Genomic DNA, 9,251 nt, shown 5'->3' with positions numbered 1-9,251 from the left:
AGGATCTGAAAATTTTCACAGATTCTTATGAATTTTTTTTTTTTTGTATTCTTTTTTTTTTATCTTCCACAAAGACAGAGACATACATGGTGCCTTGCCCGGAAATAGGGTATGAGCCTTTCTCCGGTATATGAATGTAATTTATCCAGGAGTTTAGTTTATAAACCATCTTCAGGTCGGTGGAAATCTCTTCCCCCACATTTATCAACATTTCTTCCAGCCTCATTTTATCCACTCCATAGAAAATCAAAATATTCTTCCCAGTTGCGTTGGCCACGTAAGTATTTGAGCGTGAAATCGCTCTCCCCATGTTTCTAAATGGGACCTGGGAAGAACTGAATTTTTAAAGAAAGAAACAATGTAATATCTACAGGTATTCAGAATACTGAAATTTTGTTTTCATTCAAATCTTTTCAATCCTGGTACTTTTCTAGTCATTTTGTGACAGTACTAGCACTCTGTACATGACAGATATTTGTCCATATGAATTAGTGCTTGGGAATTCTGGCCTGTGATTGGTTCAGACGAGAGCATATAATTTGTTATACTGTCTTAACCTCAGGTCATCTCCTGGCAATATACATTTTTAAATACCGGCAACATTATTATTGACAAACCCAACCAACTAAGCATCAAGTATAGGATCTTTTTTGTAGTTTTAGTTAATCTGTGATGGTATCCTAAAGGTGTAAAGATGTAAAATTAAAGAGAAAAAAACAGTCCATTATGCTGCATTTACATACACATACACATGTACATACAGTATAAAATATCACTATAATCAAGAATATCAAATAAATACTTACTGCAGAGATAAGAGAAAATAACTGTTGTATATTCTGTTCAGGAGACAAATGTTTCCTATTAACAGTTGGTTTAACAAGTGACTGGAAGTCACTGTTTGCAGTAATCCACAAAAAGCAGCTTCAAAAGTTTATGTAGCTGACAGGGAAATAAGAGTATCTGCTTGTGAAACCTTACGCCCACAGCAGATTACATCTTTTTTTTCTGGTATAACCTGTCTAATTCCAAAAAAAATTTTCAACTTATTTCATGAGAGTGAAAAATATGTGGCATGCCCTTTAAAGCAAGAGAGTTACAAGGAAGTCATGTTACACAATCATGAAAGGCCTTCCATTCAGATAAGAGGATAAAAAGGTTTTATCTTTGCATGGTATCATGCCATTAATTTGCTAGAATGTTTGAGAATATTTCTATGTTTAGCACACAATGACATATTTTACTGTGTTGCTAAAAGTGCATGCCAGTGTAAAAAGTTATAACTATAACCAAATGTCTTCTGGCCAGGACTCACATGTGAAGTTTGAGGCAGATTGCACATTGTATACATGAGTTACAGTAATGTTCTGTTTCACTGCATTAATAACATGCTAGCCTGTTTTAGCATGCTTCAAGAATGTTGCCAGCATATTTAACACTTATTGTAATCGCTGTCACTTCAGAAAACTTGTGCACATCCCTAGTCCTTGTCAGGGTGGTAAGGGAGGAACTCAAGTGCAGACAGGGATTCTCAAACAAAGGGTTTATTGCAAAAAGGGGAAAACAAAAACCCACGAGGGGGAAAACAATGGCTAGGGAAAAGACTAAATAACAAAACAAGACTGGGCAGACAAGATAAAGACACTTAACACTAACTATAAACAAACACTCACGGTATTACAGAGATTTCTTCAGGGATGACAATCACAATTGTGGAACACACATCACAAGTGATGAACACAGCTGAGAAACACACAATGAACCGACGCAAGACAGAGCACACTAGGAGATCTAAATAGGGGAACTAATCAAGACACGACAGGTGTTACAGATAGGACAATCACGACACGACTAGGATAACAAGGGGGGCGGGGCAAGGGAACGAGACAACACAAGCACATGGCCCAAAGACAAGGCCATGCGCTTGTACACAAAACACGGGTCTGCCATGATCCTGCCTCAAGACTACGAAAAATCAAGGACACGAGGGCAGGATCATGACAGAACCCCTCCCTTAAGGAGCGGCTTCCAGACGCTCCTCAAGGGAACATCAAACACGGGACATGACTGACATGACGGACTGGGACACCGACACAAACCAACAAGACATGACAAATAATAACAACGGTAAACAAGAATACACAACGGCAGGGTTGGGGTGACAAATCAAAAAAAACAAACAGGGAAGGGGAGAAGGCGGGACCACAAAGTTCATGGGGGACGGACCAGGGTGGGAGGGTGGGGCAGGAGTCTTAGGAGGACGGGACGAAGACTGACAACGAGGGGTCCGGGCAGGTCTGGGTGAAGAGGGGTGGGGAGGGGTCTCGGGACAACTGGCAGAGGACTTGGCAGGAGGGGTCACATGACACGGGGCAACATCTACAGGGCGATGGGCTACATCGACTGGACGAGGGGCGACAACAGCTGGACGAGGGGCGACTATATCAACGGGACGCGGGGGACAACAGGACACATGACAACATCAGCTGGACACGGGGCGACAACATCTACTGGACACGGGGGGACCACAGGACACGGGGGGGACACGAGCCAGCAGCGGTGAGCGTGCCCGAGCCAGCAGCGGTGAGCGTGCCCGAGCCGGCAGCGGTGAGCGTGCCCGAGCCGGCAGCGGTGAGCGTGCCCGAGCCGGCAGCGGTGAGCGTGCCCGAGCCGGCAGCGGTGAGCGTGCCCGAGCCGGCAGCGGTGAGCGTGCCCGAGCCGGCAGCGGAGAGCGCTGGCGTGCCCGAGCCGGCAGCGGTGAGCGCTGGCGTGCCCGAGCCGGCAGCGGTGAGCGCTGGCGTGCCCGAGCCGGCAGCGGTGAGCGCTGGCGTGCCCGAGCCGGCAAGGAGAGCTGTATTCAAGTCTGCAGTCTTGTTATCCTAGTCGTGTCGTGATTGTCCTATCTGTAACACCTGTCGTGTCTTGATTAGTTCCCCTATTTAGATCTCCTAGTGTGCTCTGTCTTGCGTCGGTTCATTGTGTGTTTCTCAGCTGTGTTCATCACTTGTGATGTGTGTTCCACAATTGTGATTGTCATCCCTGAAGAAATCAGGCGGAGTTCCGGAGGCAATGCTGGACTTCATCCCCCACCGACAGGAAGGGGGTCACCCTCCCATACTCGCCCGAGGGTATGTGGATCCTCCAGAATTATGCCCGGCTGTGGGAGAGCCTCTCCCAGGAGGAGCCACAGAGGTCCCCCCCACCTACCCAGCTGCCAACAATCCCAGAGGGTCGTGTCCTGGCCGTGGCAACCCTGGGGGATCAGGCAAGCCCCTCCCAGAGTCCTGAGGCGCCTTCCACAGCCAGCAGTCTCCCCATGAAGCGAGGGAGACGATTGTCGTGGGAGTCAGCCTCAGAGTCTTCGGCGTCCGAGTCTGCCCTGCCCGAGACCAAACTCCCCCAACCCGCCTCTGACCCAGCTGTAGCCTCTGCACCGCGCCCGAGGAGGAAGAGGAAGAAGAAGGGGCCTGCCGGTCCTGTGACCCTGTCTCCTCCCGAGCCAGCAGCGGTGAGTGCTGGCGTGCCCGAGCCAGCAGCGGTGAGCGTGCCCGAGCCAGCAGCGGTGAGCGCTGGCGTGCCCGTGCCAGCAGCGGAGAGAGCTGGCGTGCCCGTGCCAGCAGCGGTGAGCGCTGGCGTGCCCGTGCCAGCAGCGGAGAGAGCTGGCGTGCCCGAGCCAGCAGCGGTGAGCGTGCCCGAGCCAGCAGCGGTGAGCGTGCCCGAGCCAGCAGCGGTGAGCGTGCCCGAGCCAGCAGCGGTGAGCCGGCAGCGGTGAGCGTGCCCGAGCCGGCAGCGGTGAGCGTGCCCGAGCCGGCAGCGGTGAGCGCGCCCGAGCCGGCAGCGGTGAGCGTGCCCGAGCCGGCAGCGGTGAGCGTGCCCGAGCCGGCAGCGGAGAGCGCTGGCGTGCCCGAGCCGGCAGCGGTGAGCGCTGGCGTGCCCGAGCCGGCAGCGGTGAGCGCTGGCGTGCCCGAGCCGGCAGCGGTGAGCGCTGGCGTGCCCGAGCCGGCAAGGAGAGCTGTATTCAAGTCTGCAGTCTTGTTATCCTAGTCGTGTCGTGATTGTCCTATCTGTAACACCTGTCGTGTCTTGATTAGTTCCCCTATTTAGATCTCCTAGTGTGCTCTGTCTTGCGTCGGTTCATTGTGTGTTTCTCAGCTGTGTTCATCACTTGTGATGTGTGTTCCACAATTGTGATTGTCATCCCTGAAGAAATCTCTGTAATACCGTGAGTGTTAAGTGTCTTTATCTTGTCTGCCCAGTCTTGTTTTGTTATTTAGTCTTTTCCCTAGCCATTGTTTTCCCCCTCGTGGGTTTTTGTTTTCCCTTTTTTGCAATAAACCCTTTGTTTGAGAATCCCTGTCTGCACTTGAGTTCCTCCCTTACCACCCTGACAGAATGAACCGACCACCAAGGAACTCAGCAGGCAGGAGGGCCTCCGAGCTCCAGCGACAGGCGGAGTTCCGGAGGCAATGCTGGACTTCATCCCCCACCGACAGGAAGGGGGTCACCCTCCCATACTCGCCCGAGGGTATGTGGATCCTCCAGAATTATGCCCGGCTGTGGGAGAGCCTCTCCCAGGAGGAGCCACAGAGGTCCCCCCCACCTACCCAGCTGCCAACAATCCCAGAGGGTCGTGTCCTGGCCGTGGCAACCCTGGGGGATCAGGCAAGCCCCTCCCAGAGTCCTGAGGCGCCTTCCACAGCCAGCAGTCTCCCCATGAAGCGAGGGAGACGATTGTCGTGGGAGTCAGCCTCAGAGTCTTCGGCGTCCGAGTCTGCCCTGCCCGAGACCAAACTCCCCCAACCCGCCTCTGACCCAGCTGTAGCCTCTGGGTCTGCCATGATCCTGCCTCAAGACTACGAAAAATCAAGGACACGAGGGCAGGATCATGACAGTCCTACTATGCATTTTGTAGCTGTTGTTGTAATGCTTAAATATAACAATTAATTTGAAATTACCCAAGAAATAAATTTAATAATTCTTACTGTTTGGGATTTAAGACAAGTCTGCTGCCATCCTAAATTCAAGAAGTTATTTACGATGATTTTTAAGAAGATTCTTTTCAAGAATTTGAATTATTGTTAGGTTTTGTCTTCAGAACAATCTTAAGAAGAAAAAAAAAGAATATTCTTAAAATGGATTTTTGGGAATACAAACTATTCTTAACTTTTTTCTAAAGTTAAAAACAAAGAAGAAAATGGCAGTTAAGAAGAAATATATTCTTAAGAATGTTTCATGAATCCGGCCCCAGGTCTTCTTCATTTGGAATGCCCCATATTACTCCTTGAGTTCCCCTTCTTCCATTTATTACTTTTTTATCCTCTACCTTCTTTTTACTTATGTTTCCAATGAGTAATCCTAATAGCACACATACATTGGGCCAACGTCGACCCGATCTACAAAATTCCATAAGCACAATGTTGCTCAGGGAGCTAATCCAGAATATGCTGCAGCGAAGTCGGCCTCTGATCGGAAATGCTCTCCGGCTGATGTTGGGAAGATGCAGCTGTAAATCTCCACTCTGCATGGACTTGGTTCACTGCTACAGATACTCATAGTTACGGACCACTGGCAGCTACCGCCGCTCGTAAATAATAAAACAATACACACCACTCTCAAGAACAGCTTTATTAATATTTTCATTTTTTCATATTTCATGTACAAATACATTAACATTTACCAGTTGCTTTGATCAAAAGTGGATATTTCATGATTATTTGTAGTCTCTTGAAAATTAACCATTATTTTACTACAGCATTTGCAGTAAAAAATTGGTAAAAACAAAATCAACCATAGTTTTACTACAGTCACCATGGTGTTACTATGACTGTTGCAGTAAAACCATAGTAACTACAAAAATAACTAGTTTTGTGTTCAGTTAACATTACCCTTCAGCATATTTAAGAGGTAAGTAAACAAAAAATACAATCCATTCTGTACTGTTTCAGTGTTGGTAACATTTGTAAAAGAACAATGTTTATTATTTCTCCGATACCATTTATTTGCCAGCAAAACTGATCCAAAACAGCATTTTTTTCAAAACTTGTTTCTGTCAACCTATTTGCCACAGGTGTTTAAAGTATAGCATTGGCTATACAAATATTTGTGGGAAAAATGGGTCATTCTGAAGAACTTATTGAATTCAAGCTGGGTAGTCTATGACAGGGCTATTCATTTAGTTTAATTTGAGGGCCAGATTATCGTATTGAAAGTTTGAAGGGGGCCAAGGGGGTTAGTGGCGACCCCAATGCACATTCAGCAGTAAAAGGAATTAATATTAATAGTTTTTTTTAAAAAATCAATCAATAAAATAAAACTAATCACAAATTTTATGTAATTAATCGTGACTAAATGATTACTAATATATTGTCATTTCACACTGAACCTCCAAATGAATCAAGAAACAGCATAAAGATGGTATATTTTAAATATTTAATGACTTCTCTTTATAGTCTCATTATTAACAATTTTTTTTGATAATACTGCTGATGATGTCTCTATTAAACACATCTACCCCTTTAGCCATTAATTATAGCCATTCAACATTACAGTATAATTAAGTGTTATTTTTTTTAACATTTATCTAGACTCTGAAAAATATAACAAATCTTAATTGAATGTAAAACAATCTTCACATAAACTATAAATTGTATATGCATAAACTATATAGATTTATCTTTTGGGGGAATTCGTGGTCTAGTGGTTAGAGAGTTTGACTCCTAACGCTAGGGTTGTGGGTTTGAATCTCGGGCCTACAATACCACGACTTAGGTGCCCTCTGAGTGTGCACTTTGGATGGGTTAAATGCAGAGCATGAATTCTGAGTATGGGTCACCATACTTGGCTGAATGTCATGTCACATTTTTTTTTCAAGCAACAAAAGTTAATCAGCGGCTAGAACAGTTGAGTGATTTCTCTTTTTCATTTCTGTTAGGGTTAGGGTTAGGGTTATCAATGACAGACTTTCAGCAAGCTTCACTTTAAAAGCAATTATTTTTGACAAACATCAGGTTTTCTCCCAGCTCTTTACGATTATTTTGGACTTTAGAACTCATTTAAGGCAGTTTTTAAAAAAATAACTCACCGAAACAGAGTATTTTTACATAATTGTGTGTTTTTGTCATTTGAAGTGCCACTGGCACGCTTGTCTGAAGTGGCTAGCCAGCATACGTTCAGCCAAATGCAAGACTTTAAAACTATACTGCATTTGATAATTACCTTCGTCCAGTCTGCACTATTTCTGCGTTATGAAGGATAACACTGTCTTTATACTCTATTTAAACTGTGGATATCTCATAACTCACTCTCACAAGCTGAAGAGCTACCACTGGCATTAATATCAGCACAAAGACTGTGCAGTGAAGGTTCATGAATGGGTTTCAATGGCTGAGCAGATGCATGAAGCCTAACATCACCAGTACAATGCCAAGTGTGGCATCGAGTGAATAAGGCACACAGACACTGGACTCTGGAGCAGTGGAAACCTGTTCTGCATAGAGACCAATCACCTGCCTAAATGCATTGTGCTGACTGTAAAGTTTTCTGGAGGAGAGATGATGGTACAGGGCTGTTTCTCTGTTGGACTCTGCTCCTTACTTCAACTGAAGTGAAATCTAAATGATTCAGCATGCAAAGACATTTTAGACAATGCTGTGCTTCCAGTTTTGTAGGTACAGTTTGAGGAAGGCCCATTTTATTCCAGCATGTCTGTGACACAGTGCACAAAGCAAGTTTCTGTACTTCAGAGGGAGAGCCCTAAGATTCAAGTAAAGGATGGACTTTTATATTGAGTTGTGCAGAGATCAGACAAAAGGGTGTGTCAGTTAGTACTGCCTGGCAGATACCGATCTATGGTTCTAAGAGCCATGCATGATGATATAGGTCACTTTGGAGCTGAACGTACCCTGGAGCAAATTAAAGACCGGTTTTACTGGCCCGAATGGATTTTGAAATCACACAGTACATTAAAACTTGTGACAGGTGTGTGGCTAGAAAAATCTTACCCCAAAGATCTGCACCCTTGCAACATATCAAAAGTAAAGTCCCTTTGGACCTGGTGTGTATAGACTTTTTGTCGATAGATCCTGATGCGAAAGGCATCTCAAATGTGTTGGTTGTCACTGACCACTTCACGCGATATGCACAAGCCTTTACTACAAAAGATTAAAAGGCTTTGACAGTTGCAAAAGTGTTGTTTGATAACTTTTTTGTACATTACGAACTGCCAACTCAAATTCATTCTGACCAAGGGCGTGATTTTGAAAGCAGAGTGATCAAAGATCTGCTGGGAATGCTCGATGTCCGTAAGTCAAGAACGTCTCCATACCATCTGCAAGGGGATGCACAACCTGAAAGATTCAACCTCACATTGCTGTCCATGTTGGGAACCCTTGATTCAGACAAAAAAAAAAGTTAGAATGGAGTCATAAGCCAGCTTGTGCATGCATATAATTGCACCCAAAATGAAGCCACTGGGTTTTCCCCCTATTTTTTAATGTTTGGAAGAGAGGCGAGGTTACCCATTGATCTGTGCTTTGGCATATCCCCACATGATAAAGAGTAGGTAAAATACCACCAGTATGTAGACAAGATGAAGCGTGAGTTGAAGAGTGCATATCAACTGGCAACATCGGCAGCTATTAAGAACCACCAGTGGAATAAGAGACTGATGCTAGGGTCAGAAATCAAACTCTTGAAGTTAATGATAGAGTGTTAATATGTAACTTAGGGATCCCGGGCAAACACAAACTAAAAGACAGGTGGAATCCTTTACCTTACCAGGTGATTGGGAAACTTCCCAACTTGCCTGTTTATCGTGTAAAGCCAGAACAGGGTCCAGGTGTTGTAAAGACCATGCACCCTGACCATTTTTTGCCCATTGGTTACATGATGAGATTGCCGTCCAACTAAGAGACAAAGACCAATAACATGAGCATCTCAGGTTGAAAGGATCGAAGAGACACATGAAAGCAGTCAGAAACAGAATGTATAAAACATTTGTGAGGGCTGGGCCTCTGAATCAGACTCTGAGGATCGTTGTACTTTGCCTCAGTTTATTTTTGAGTATTCGGGGTTGAGAGACAGATTGTCTAAACCTAGTAAAAACTTATCTGTGCAAAATGAAACTGCTTCGGCTGATGTCCCGGTTCCTGATGTACCTGGGGAAGAAGACAGACAAGATGAGTTAGTTCAGAGAGAAGCAGAAATTCCTTTTTCACCTGTCCATGAGCCTGGGGTGGAATCAGGACTAGAGG

The sequence above is a fragment of the Carassius auratus genome, unplaced genomic scaffold, assembly GCF_003368295.1.
Source record: "Carassius auratus strain Wakin unplaced genomic scaffold, ASM336829v1 scaf_tig00028204, whole genome shotgun sequence".
NCBI lineage: Eukaryota > Metazoa > Chordata > Actinopteri > Cypriniformes > Cyprinidae > Carassius > Carassius auratus.
The sequence above is the reverse complement of the archived record's forward strand: the minus strand, read 5'-3'. Positions refer to the sequence as shown.